Source organism: Equus przewalskii, chromosome 18, assembly GCF_037783145.1.
Source record: "Equus przewalskii isolate Varuska chromosome 18, EquPr2, whole genome shotgun sequence".
NCBI lineage: Eukaryota > Metazoa > Chordata > Mammalia > Perissodactyla > Equidae > Equus > Equus przewalskii.
In genome coordinates, this window is record NC_091848.1 from 21,970,539 (window position 1) to 21,983,424 (window position 12,886).

The 12,886-nt window shown below is 35.3% G+C and overlaps 1 long non-coding RNA gene across 1 annotated transcript in view; it reads right to left on the bottom strand.

Annotated features, from left to right (window-relative positions):
• The window catches only part of LOC139077101 (uncharacterized), a 29,849-nt gene extending 22,085 nt beyond the window's left edge, over nucleotides 1-7,764 (bottom strand). Inside the window, exons 1-2 of the long non-coding RNA XR_011529355.1 lie at nucleotides 7,665-7,764; nucleotides 1,733-2,135 (exon numbers count right to left, since the gene is read on the bottom strand). This is a non-coding gene — a long non-coding RNA (uncharacterized lncRNA). The remainder of the gene's footprint in view (nucleotides 1-1,732; nucleotides 2,136-7,664) is intronic.
• Nucleotides 7,765-12,886: the final 5,122 nt, after the last annotated feature.

The following is a 12,886-nucleotide window of genomic DNA, read 5'->3' on the forward strand; positions in this document are numbered from 1 at the left end:
GCGACGAGAAGGATCAGAGCTCATATAGCAAAGTGCAGACAGAAGCAGGTGTAGAGGATGTTACCTGCTTTTTAACCCATGTTTATATGTACCAAATGGCAGGAACATTCTCGTCTCTTGATTTTCTGTCATGATTTGTGCAGCAGGAAACCCACTAGGAAGCGGGCCACAATCACCAGTCAGCCCTGCCACCATCTAGCTCATCTGTCATCACAGAAATGGTCTGGACACCTCCAGTGAGTTTATTTTTCCAAGGAGATAAGGCAATTGACCCTACAATTCAAATTAGTGATATGAAGTGAGTTGGTGAATTCGGCATATTTCTTACTGTTTGAATTATTAGATATTTTTCTCTGATTGAATTAACTAAGAAAAAAGTTTTCAATCATGATTCTTTAAGTAGCAACTTCAGGGAACTCTAAAGGCCCCATATGTGATGTGTACATTTCACAATAATAGTTGTATAATCTGAAGGAAGTTTTACTTTTTACATTAAATCTTATTACATAAATTTCTAATTTTATGTATGATCCCCAGTTCTAAAACTTGGATATACGTCAGAATCACCTGGGGAAATTTTTAAACATGCCAATGCCCAATGGGCTCGCCAACAGCAATAGAACCAGAATACCTGGTGATGGGTCCTGACAGCTCTGTTTTAGAGGTATTCCAATGTGTGGCAGTTGAGAACCACTGCTTTGGCAATTATCAAACAAGAATGACATACTTTATTGTTAGACATTGCTATTTTTTTCTGAAAGTTTTGTAGGACACTTTAAGTTTAAAAATGAATTAGAAACACTATTAAAAGAAAAAAATCATTATGATTCTTCATGAAAACTACTTCCAGAATGTTCTTAGAATCAGTATAGATACAACTGAAGCTGTAAGTCTCTTTTATTTTTTTTCTAGATAAGTTGGCTTTAGATATTGATTAAATATGATGCAACAGGCACGTGTTCCCTAATGTTCTAGAAATATGGCAGTTTTGTCACTTCTCAGCACTGTTTCAAAAACTGGGATTGCACTATACTGCCTCTGTCTGTACTTTCATCACTTTCATTCTCTGTTCGATGGTTAATATCAAAGTAGATATATACTATGTTATCAAAATGGACTGGCTTTGATGTTATTTTTGTCGTTCCTGCTTGGTTTTTCACTATCTCGATTCCAGCAGAGTATGGGACTGTGCTAAGCATTACTCAGATCTGTCTCTACCGTCACCCTTGGATTTTCTGAAGACATTCTTATGGAGATTTGGGAGGAACCAGGCTGCCCTCTTCTAGCCTCTGCCCCACCCTATCCATTCCAACTTTTGTGCCTCTGAGAAATATCTGAATAAATCAGAGCAGTGCCGTGGGATATCTACTACCCAGGGACTACTCTTCTCAGCTTTCACTCAGGGATAAGTGAGCATAAAGTTGGCTGTTTTTGTTTTTTAATTTTTGTTATTATTTTGGATGTGTGGAGGAAAAATCATAATTAGTTGTTTTTAAAACATTTCTTCATGTGAAACAGAAACTGAAGGTAATTTGACTATTCAAATTTCAAACTGTCGTGTTAATAATAATTAAATTGTTAATTATTGAGCACTTTCCATGCTAGGCACTGTGCTAGGATGATTTACATCCATTACCTCATGTAATACTCACAGTCACACCATAACATAGGTTGGAAATGCCCTCATTTTATAGTTAAGAAACTGAAAAATCAAACAGATTAAGTAACTTACCTGAACTCAAACAGCTAGTTAGCAGGACCAAAGCTTGAAAGCAGGTCTTTAGGATTCGCAAACCCACAGTCCTAACCATTCTCTACACAATCCAAAACTACCACAGTGAAGTCAAATGGCTTCCTTTACTGTGACCTAAAAAAAAGAGACAGACTTGGTTCCTTCCGTCATTCCACTGTGCTCGCCTATGCATGAAACTTGATTCCTGGTTAATAATCAGTCAGCTCAAACAGGTTCATCACCTCCTGACCAGTCTGTCTGTAACTGGCCAATTCAGTAGAAGCAAGCGAGCTGGCAGCAGTTTTGAATAGCTGCCTCAGGAAGATGGTCCCTTCAGTTCGGGATTGAGACACAGGCTTAGGAGGAGCCACACTGCCAATGTTTTCAGGGAAAACATCCAACTCTGAGGAAAAAAATCAATTAAAAAAATTATTAAAGTACGCGAACATCACAAACCCTAAATTCGTCTGTGTTTTTTTAGTCTGAACATCCCTTAATAGTTATTGTACATGCATGTAAATGGATATAATGAATATATGCATGTATGCATGGTATGTATATGTACACACACACGCGTACAAAGATTACTTGCAGGTGAGCATAAATTAAACAAAGTGTGAATCCTGTTATTTTTCATCTCTTCTTCCACACCTGGTAGATTTAAACCCCTACAGGTCATCTTGTCAAAATACAACTTTCGTTCTGAAATAAAATAACAGAACAGAAACAAACACAATCTATTATAACTCACTGCCAATGTTGCCAGATAACTACAAAAAAAAGAGTGTCTCAGACAGAAATATCAATAACTTTAATGCGAGCGATTTGTTAACAGGGAGGCAAACAAGCAAACTTGCTCTCCGCTGACTGTCACTAATATTTATTCGTCCAGTGACTGTTAATCAAACCAAGTTTACAGTCCCGTACAGCACCTGTCACAGGTGCTGATCATTAATCAGCTATTACAGCAGTTTATTCTGCTGCTGACAACTCGCAATTTTCCACTGATTCAGCTAGTTTGTCAGGTGGGAATTATGGCATAGCGCATGTGACAAAACACATCACCCTTTTTTTTTTTTTTTTTTTTTTTTGCATTTTCAGGCTTCTCTCTCCTGCTTTCTCCCCCTTTTTAGACAAACAATATCTGGGAACTCAGAAGTAATAAGGCGGAATGCATAATTAATTACCCAGCTTGCTCTAATTAGGGATGAATAAGTTGTGTCCCTCTCATCATCACAAATGTGGTGATGGGTAATACCAGTTTATGCTGTATTAACTGCAAATATGCAATCCTTCTGAGAGCACTTTTGTTGATGAATTTGATGAATGTGACAATAATTAGCAGAGACAGATGAGAGCTAAATTACTACTGACAATGTAATGCTATCCTGCTCGAGGGCCTGGGAACGTGGCAGGATAACATGGCAGGGACCTGGGCCTCATTTCTAATTAATAGTCTTTTTTTTTCCCCTTTTCCTTTTTTTTTTTTTTTTTTTTTTTTGCCAGTGGGGGAAAAAAGGAGTAACGGTAATTGTTTTCGTCAAAGGCTGCAGGGAGTTATCAGGGTAATAAAGTTAATTAGCAGAACAAACATCCTTTCACTGCCTTACCAGTCTGAGGAAAAGAGGGTAATTCAAACTGCAGAAAGATATAACTAGATGGGATGATAAGAAAAGAAATTTTACACAAGAGGCAAACGGAGAAGAATGGTTTTCTCCCTTCATTTCCTTGGCTTGATGCATGGAAAGAAACTAGACAGCTTCTTCTTTCAGGTTTCAAAGTGTCTCATGTAAAGAACTTTGTTGTTATGATTTTGAGTTTGGGAAATAAAGTTAGCTTAGATCAAATTCCACTGTTTACTTCATTCTTTTCCAGGTAGTAATAGGTTTGTTCAATTTTATCTTTATTCACGTGGCATTTTCATCATGTCTCAGGCATAGAAGTTCGAATATCTGCCAAAGAGACCATTTAGCTGCATTTTGTCTTACAGAAGTCTGTGTCATTCTCTGAATCTTTTGGAAAAAGTTAAAGAAATTAAGTGATTTCCACCAAGTATTATTTGTTTATTCTCCTGGGTAAATTAAAACATTAGAGTGAAATTTAAAAAATGTACATGCTAGGGGCCAGCCTGGTGGTGTAGTGGTCAAGTTCACACACTCTGCTTAGGTGGCCCAGAGTTCACAGGTTCGGATCCCTGGCATGGACCTACACACTGCTCATCAAGCCATGCTGTGGTGGCGTCCCACATACAAAACAGAGGAAGACTGGCACAGATGTTAGCTCAGCAACAATCTTCCTCAAGCAAAAAGAGGAAGATTGGCAACAGATGTTAGCTCAGGGCCAATCTTCCTCATCAAAAATTAAAAAATGATTGTGCTATTTTATTCTATTTTTGTAGCCTCAAAAAGTCATCTTTCTTAAAATGTGGCAGCATTGATTTTCATTTCCATTGCAGCTTTTTATATATGTAAGTAACCAAAGAAAAAAGTGAACAGTTTAATGAATCTCAGTTTTACATTATGGTTTTAATCAATTCAGTGACTTTGTTTGACATAAGTAGATACAACATAAAGGGAAAACATCCACCAAACATTCTGAAGCTTTTGCAAGTTCATTTTCTCCCTTTAAATATTATGTGTTTGGCCTCCTTTAAACATCAAACACTTGAAACAATTGTTTAATATTAAATAAAGAACACGAGGATGGAACCTGATGCCTTCTAAAATAATAGCCATCAGAAAGTGTCTATGGATTTTTATTCCTTTTAGGTACATTTCAAAAAATTTTCATTTTATGCTTTTTAAAAGTCATTAGATATCTCATAAGTTTTACATATTTGTCATGCATGTAAGTGTGCACACATTTGTTTGTTGTCAGAGCTAAATAAAATAGCCTCCCACGATGACTCTGTGTTTGATTCTAAGTTAAGGACATAAACAGTAACTGGTGAGCTTGCTTCTGTGTCTGGCAGCATGGCACTAGGGTGATTTCTGGCATAGAATCCTATATGGGTAGACTTCCGCCAAACATGGGGGAAATATCTACCCGTCTGGCCTTAACTCCTAATATCTGCATTATTAAAGTGCTATGCTTGTCCCCAAAGACAAAGGCAGTGTGAGAGTAGAGAACATGATATTAAACTAAGAATGAGAAAACCTGAGTTCTTTTCTGGCTCTGTTACTAACACCCATATGATAGTGAGCATTTCTCTGTCTGCCTCTGATTCTCAATTTGCTCGTCTATGAAATTGAGTACCTTCCCCTCTAACCTTATAATGTTGCTGTTGACACAAAAGGAATCATTTTAGTACTTTGGAAACCATGAGATGTTTTGTAAGTATACTGTTAATATTATTAGAGTATAGAAAAAATCATGAGAAATAATCTTGAAAAAGTCCATTTCCTTTTAATTGCCCTCCCATGTATGGCTAGTCAGAAACCAGAGCTAAAAGACTTGACAGGAAGTTTTTATGATATGAGGGACTGAAATCTATCCTTACTTTATGATTTTGCTGCTAAATTTATCAGGGAAACTATCATTGTAAAGATAACCCCAAACTCCTTTGGTCAAACCTACCTACCTTTTCAAGATTTTCTTAATCTCTTGTTAGAAGAGCATATTAAGGTCAAGACTAGAAGAAAACTAGACTAATCATGAATCAATATAACAAGATCTGTTAGGCTTGTCAAGCGAACTTCCATTTGAAAACATCCAAGTTTCTCACAGACGAGCAGGCAGACACACACACACACACACACACACACATGCACACCCCAAATTTAGGTTGCTATGCTTTGCCTTCTATCTTTAGGAGTATTTTAAAGTTTTTACCGTATAATCAAACTTTATCTTTATGTAGGAAAACTCTAGAAGTAAAAGAAGCGTTGGGTACTACTTTCAACAATTTGTAACTGTTCCTATTTAACTACTATGTGAGGTAATTTAAAATAAATCACTTACAGAGACAGAGAGAGAAAGATTGAGAAACTCTGAAAGAAGTAACACAAAAATCCAAATGCAAAATTGTTTTTTTCTACAAATGAGTTGGAATTTTTATTGTGAGAGAAGAAGTAACAGGGAGCATATTTGTTTGTTTCCTCTGGGACCTATGCTGAATTTATTGAATATTCTGGTCTTTTGCCCTCTAGCCACCACCTCCTTCATTGGACCACAAGGAAGGCCGTTTTGGAAAAGTAATGGAATCCAGTCAACTTAACATTGTTGATCTCCAAGGACCGTTGAAAATTATAAAACTTTCTGTGGAACTCTGACATGCCAGAAGCTGCTAGAAAAAGCAGTTTGATATTCAGAACCTCATCAAGAGCTTCTCCTCATCTTTGGATAGAGACCAAAATGATACTTTCAAGTAAGTAGGAATTTCTAATATTAGCGTATTGGGTGGAAAAACACCTTAGTGAAAAAATTTACTGGAGTTAAAGATTCATTAATCAGATACTCCAGGCACTGGCTGCATGTACTGTTGGTATTATTTTGAATATTCAGGAAATTTAATTCTTTCTTTTTGTTTTTACTCAATTCCTTGGCCATTGTTTTAGAGAGTCTTTTGACAAATTCTCAGTTCTTGAGGGCTCTGGGACATTTTTGTTTCCTTATATGAGTGCAGAGGAGTGTTAGGTGGTTAAATAATTACAAAGGACTAAAAATAAACCATAGTTTATTTTTTCAGATTTTGAATTACAAAATTATTTAAATGTTGTCTGTAATCGAAGTGCTACATTACTATGTAATGAAATTACAGTACTGCTTAATGACATCGGGAAACTGCATGCAAAAAAATATTTGTACACAAGGTGGTGATGTTAGCAACCAACTACAGTACTTTTATTCTGCTAAAAACCACAATAAATAACAACAGATTATTTTCCCTGAGTGATTGCTAAAAAGTCTGTTCAGGTGTTCATATAATGATAGCACGTAGGAGCACAGAGCACATAGAAAACTTGTCATCACACGTCATTAAAGTAGCAGGGAAGGAAGAGAAGGAGGACAAAGCACAAAAAGGAGAGTTAATAACTTCTGAAGAAAAAAATTGTATTTACATGTAGTAACAGTTCAAGAACCCAGCTTTTAATATCTAAGTTTCTATTGACACTTATTTGGATATTTAAGTCCAAAGAATTAAATCCTAAATGTAAAATTGTTTCTGTAGCTCTAACAAAATATTCCCACTTCCCAGAAAGATTTCTTCAGAAAGCCTTCGCTTTACAACACTCCTCAGCCTTTACAAACAGCTTTCCTGATCCCAATCCTGACTAGTGTTGATCCATCGAGGGCCACGTCTTCTCCTCTATTCATGTTTCTTGTAGAGAAATTTACATTTTTAGATTTGTATTAGCATAACTTCGAACAATTAAAAAGCGAAGCTGGTAATGAGTGACAAACCTTATTTCTCATGGAATATTGGACTTCTTAGCCTTATCAATACTAAAATATAAATTAACTAATATATGCCAACACTTAAACCAGTTCATATTTTTTGTGCATTGGTATGTTAATAAAGACCTCTAAGACATAATTAATCATATTAATATTCAGCCCGCAAAATTCAATTATTTGTTACAGTGAAATACATTTATTCTCAGATTTTTTTTTTAAAAAAAGCAAATGATGGCATCAGCAGGAATACAGAAGTTGTTGGTTACAGGGCGGAAAGCTTGTGTGCCATGAGTCAAAAAGGTAGGCAGATGGATTTTCAATTTTAAGATCCTCCTCCCCAGATGAAAAGAGCAGCAATTGTTATTTGTAAGCTAGAAAGCAAAATATCTGTTCTTGAATTATCTAAGGATGAGTCAGAAACTTAAACCCAAAGAAAAGTAATAAATAATGACAACAGATGTTTGTAAACCTGTGCTCCCCTGTTCGGTGTTTCTACGTGTTGTTTTGCCTTGATGTGCTGTCAGCCGCCTCTCACCTGGGAGTAGTGATATCTTATCAAAGCCCAAACAGTTCCTCTTCACAACAGACAGATAATAGCGCCTTTCAATTTATCATACTGGAAGTCTAAAAGAACCATGGGAACGATTGGTCAGGTGACAGTTTGATGGACAGTTTGACAGCCCTTAAAGCATCATGGGAAATGGTTGTCACCTGATTTTCAGAGCGACCAGGGAGATAACCTTCAGAATGATGAGGAAAACAAAAATCTGAATATTTGTATAAAATCCAGTGGCAGCATCAGTGTTCACTTAAGTGATAATAGGTATGAATTTAGATGACTCAAAATGTGATTATCAAACCTGAGAGGTTTCTTCAAGTCCAGAAGTGCCCTTCATCCCTTTAGATGCCTTTTACATTTTTATTCAAATGTCATTTGCAAAACATATACATGATATAGGACCTTTGATTTTAAAGAGACAATAAAATGTATTAAGTATTTAACCACATGCTAAATATATTAACTGACCATTAATATTCTCCAGCTTTGAAATCTGCTCTCCTTGTACACCTTTTCCTAAATATAGTTTGTACATTACAGTTCATATGGATACGATTTTACTCTCGGGCTAACTCGGCCTCGTGAAGACCAGTATAGCTTTGGTGTGAGAAACAAAATAAGAGAAATCGGTTTGAAGATCTTTGGCACAAACATGTTTGAATCCGTATTCACTTATACAGCCAACAAACATGAATTGAGCACTTAATACACACGAAGGTCTCTGCTGGATACATAAAGATGAGAAAGATAAAACTCCAGCTTACAACTTTCTTACAATTTGAGAGTGAGGATACAGTTTTAAATTAATAGTAGATGGCAAAAGAGATCAAGAGATCAGTCCAAATCCATTGCTTTCTAGTTGGTGAGGCTTGCACACGATCGTTGACAAAGCTGTCTCTCGCAAGTTCTCTCTTGTGTATTCTGTATGCAGTTTACAATAGCTTCATGGTCTGATCTAAAGAGATGCTGGCTGAAAATTGGGATTCCAAAGGAAAAACTAAGCACTCAAAGGTTATACATTTATTGAGCGCCTCCCAAGTTTAAAGAATGATTCCAGAAACAATAGGGAAGTAAAAGAGACTTGAGATGCGATTCCCGTAACTGAGAAGGACTCCAGAAATCGCAAACCCTCAGTCTCTTAGATAGTTCAGCTGCTTTTTTTTTTTTCAGAGCATACACTCAGTAACTTTTTATTTTAAAATAACATCTAACATACAGAAAAGTTACAAGAATAGTACAAAGAACTCCTTCATAGTCATCATCTAAAATTCACCAATTGTTAACATTTTGCCACATTTGTTTTTATTACCGTTTTCTCTCTCTCTTTCACACATTCTCCCTTCCTTCTTCTCTCATTCATCTATTATGTAATATTATATTTTTGAATAATTTTAATAGAGGGAAATGAGATTATATTTGTGTCTGATTCGTTTTTATACTCCTTCATAAAACCTAGCAACTGCCTTGTATGTATTTAATAAATATATATATGAATGAATGATACATAATATTCAACCAAAACTTGTCTTTGATCTTCTAGACTTGTGTTTATAATAATAAATATAAAAGGTACTATATTATTTGTCTAAAACATATGAAATATTTTACAAACTATGAATCTTCCCCCAACTGTCTGATCAATAAATGATTTAACAAAATAAAGAAATAATACAATAAAATAAAGAAATTGCAACAGAAATGTCAAGTGACTTCAAAGGAAGTAAAAGATAAAAGCTTCAGGTGCTGCTGGCTCTTTGTCTTTCTCTGGGACAAATAGACAAAGTATAGATGCTGGACAAAAATCAGGGGTTTAAACAGAAACTGTCTTTCTAAAAAACACTCTGGCACCATTGTTGAAACTGGTACCATTTGGCTGCTTGACACTTTTAGGATAACACTCTGCTTTCACAAATTTTGATTCTTTGGATTCACATTCCGACATGATTTTCCATATCCAGTTGTGCCAACACCAGGCAAGCCAGACAAATTGTAAGAGCACCCTTAGTGTTTTCCAGGAAACTGAAAAAAGCCAGTAAATAATTTAAATAACGATTAACAACAAAATGTTGTCCGTGTAATTCTTCACAAGAAGACACATTATTTGAGAAAAAAAAAAGAAAGAAACCAAAGTTTGCAAGTGCAAAGCAAAGTACTTTTGAGTGCCATACGCAAATTCAAATACTTAGAGACTGATAAAAATACATTTTGCTTATTTCAAATTGGAAGGGCAAGATGTGGGAGGAAGATTTATAATAACTAAAAATGGACAAGGTCCAAATGCTACAAAACAACTGAATTCAGAATTATTTCTGAATCAGAGCTGTGGTTGAAATGCTTTTCCTTTCCTTGTTGAAATAAACCCATGCAGGATCAGGTCATAACACGTCCCAGATGTAGTTCCTAGCTCACCTGATATGAATTAAGATTTATTGTTAACAACTAACGTAGTCATTGAAGCCAACTAAATAAGCTAAATTTAAAGCCAGAACCAAAGTCTTATTATTTCATAGTTACGCCAAAATTTGTGGTCTAGAAACTTAGAATAAATGCTAGTGTTGAATTTTCAGTCCGACTAAATTTTTACCAAAAGAAATTTTCAGACTAAAAGTTTCACGGAAGGAAAAAAAATGATTTATTAGTTGTCATAAAACCATTTTTAAAATATGACATACACTTTCACATTATAAATTTCAAGATATAGATTCAGCGTGACTGTTAAGCATTTTGAAGGGCGCAGAAGTCTTAAATTACTGGCTAATGTAGGTTAAATGAATCATGGACTTTTTAAACACTATGCTTACTTAGAGTATATAAAATTGGTCATCTTCCAGCTCAAAACATGTAAGTAGCGCTGGATGGACTCTTGTGCTGAGATGCAACAGGGCCTCTGTGTGAGACACAGGAGAATCTTGAGTCTCATGACTCAAATTAGAGTATTAAAGTTATTTCTCTTAGCTCCTTCTTCCTTCAAGGTATGTACAGCACACAGAGTGTGTGAAATTCTGGATTCATTTTCCCTTATTTTTCTGACTCTGTCTTTCCAAATTTGGTGTACGTGGTATCCAAAATACAAAAAGCTTTCCTTTAGATGCCTTATTTTATATATACATTTTTGTTATTTAATTATTTATTTTGAATGATAAAAACATGTAGCTTGCATGGGTAGAAAATAGGTTGAAAGTTTTAAAATATTCTGAGCTCATCATATTTATTCTGTACTTTTTCCAGGAAACTGGAGCCTTATCAGAAAAGTGAATCAAGGCGTGTTTGATTTTTTTTTAATGTTTTTGGAAAGCTGTCTAATTTTCTTAATGCTAGAAAGTAACCACTGAAGAATCGTACCTAAAGTTACCTTGTTATGACTTTTACAACTTCATTACAGCTAAAAAGATTTGACTTTTGTTTCTTTTTTTCAATAAAAATGTAAAAATGCAGAAAAAGAGTGAAATATAGTAGCATATCTCACTAATACTATTTTAAACATTTGCTATTATGTTATTTATGCTGCATATTTACAAGACTATGTTTTGAATGTAGAAAGAGAATTGATTCTAGCTTTCTATCCAACTACTCATAGTTCTGATTTATGGTTATTCAGAGATTTATGGTAAACTTTCTGAACCTCGCATCTGCTGAATAATCCTAGGGTTATAAAAGTGGCACCTTATATGGTTCAACTTTCACTCCTACCTAATTCATTCTCCTACATTCTTCTTTTGACAGATGTAAAAGAAAATACATGAAGTTAGATTTAAACTAATTCTTAGAATCCAAGTGGTGTTAGAACCTACATTAATACATTCATTTTTCTAGACTATAACTATATGAAATGAAGAAAGCCCAAAGTGTAAAGTGAAATTATTGCTCAATGAAGTGATTATTTTATCCACATTGTATCAAATTGACAGTTTGACTTTTTCCACTGAGTATGCTTAACGGGCAGTTGGGTTGGAATTTTGTAGGTGCAGCCATAGCGTTTTAACAATCAAGCAGCAGTGCTTCCCATTATTCAGTCTGTATGGCACTTCAAACCCACCATTTTCTCTCTAGCTTTATAGTTAATAGAGGACAAACAAACATCATGACTTTCCACCCTTGTAGTTAATATTCCTTATCTGTTATATTTGAAATTCGCTCTCTCCTCTCCTCTCAGTCAAAAAAAGCTTCATTCTTTGTTTCTCTTCCCTCACCTTCTTAGGAAAGTTACTTAGAGATCTCTGAGACTCAGTTTCCTCACCTATAAAGTGGAAACAATTATACATACTTCTTAGATTCATCATGAAGATTAAAGATTACTACGCAGACCTGCATATTACCTCCAGTAACACAGTCTCCTCCCAATTCAGGCTAATTCCCTTCCCTTTCATTAGTGGAATCCCATTGATTGAATTGTGTCAGAAGACAGGTTATTCAATGTCTTAAATTAACCTCTTTCCTTCAGTTACAATGAAGCATAAACCCATGTGTCAGCAGATACTAATCTTCCTGCTGGGTTAACTCATTAAAAAGAACTCATCAGGGCTGGCCCTGTGGCCTAGTGGTTAAGTTTGGCACACTCCACTTTCAAGGCCCGGGTTCGCAGGTTCAGATCCTGGGCACAGACCTACACCACTTGTCAGCCATGCTGTGGCAGCGAACCATGCATAAAATAGAGGAAGATTGGCACAGATGTTAGCTCAGGGCTAATCTTCCTCAGCAAAAAAAGAAAAGGACTCATCACAAAAATATTTCTAAATCGTAAGACTGAACATTGCCAATGTTCAGAAAACACAATCTTTTCCAAAGACAGGAAAAAAGATTCTTTGCCTACCTTTCTGAAAGCCACTACGTATTTCCCCTTAAGCATTTTCCCTTAAATTTTTTTTTCTACAATTCCATGAAGCAATAGTAAAAGAATATTTGGATTATGTCGTCCAGTATATTTATATAGATATCTGAAAACTTCAAGATATACGAGGTATTATTCACATTCCGTTACTATAAAATCAAGGAGGAAACTATCCTCAAGGCAACACAACAAATACTTATTCAGTGACAGGCATTGTATTCAAGTACTCAACATGGGCTATCTCATTTAATCCTCACAACACTATTGAGGTAGGTATTATTATTATTATTATCATCATCATCGTCATTATTATTTCATTTTACAGATGAGAAACTTGTTCATGGAGAGAGTAAGCCTGGTCAAAGTTATA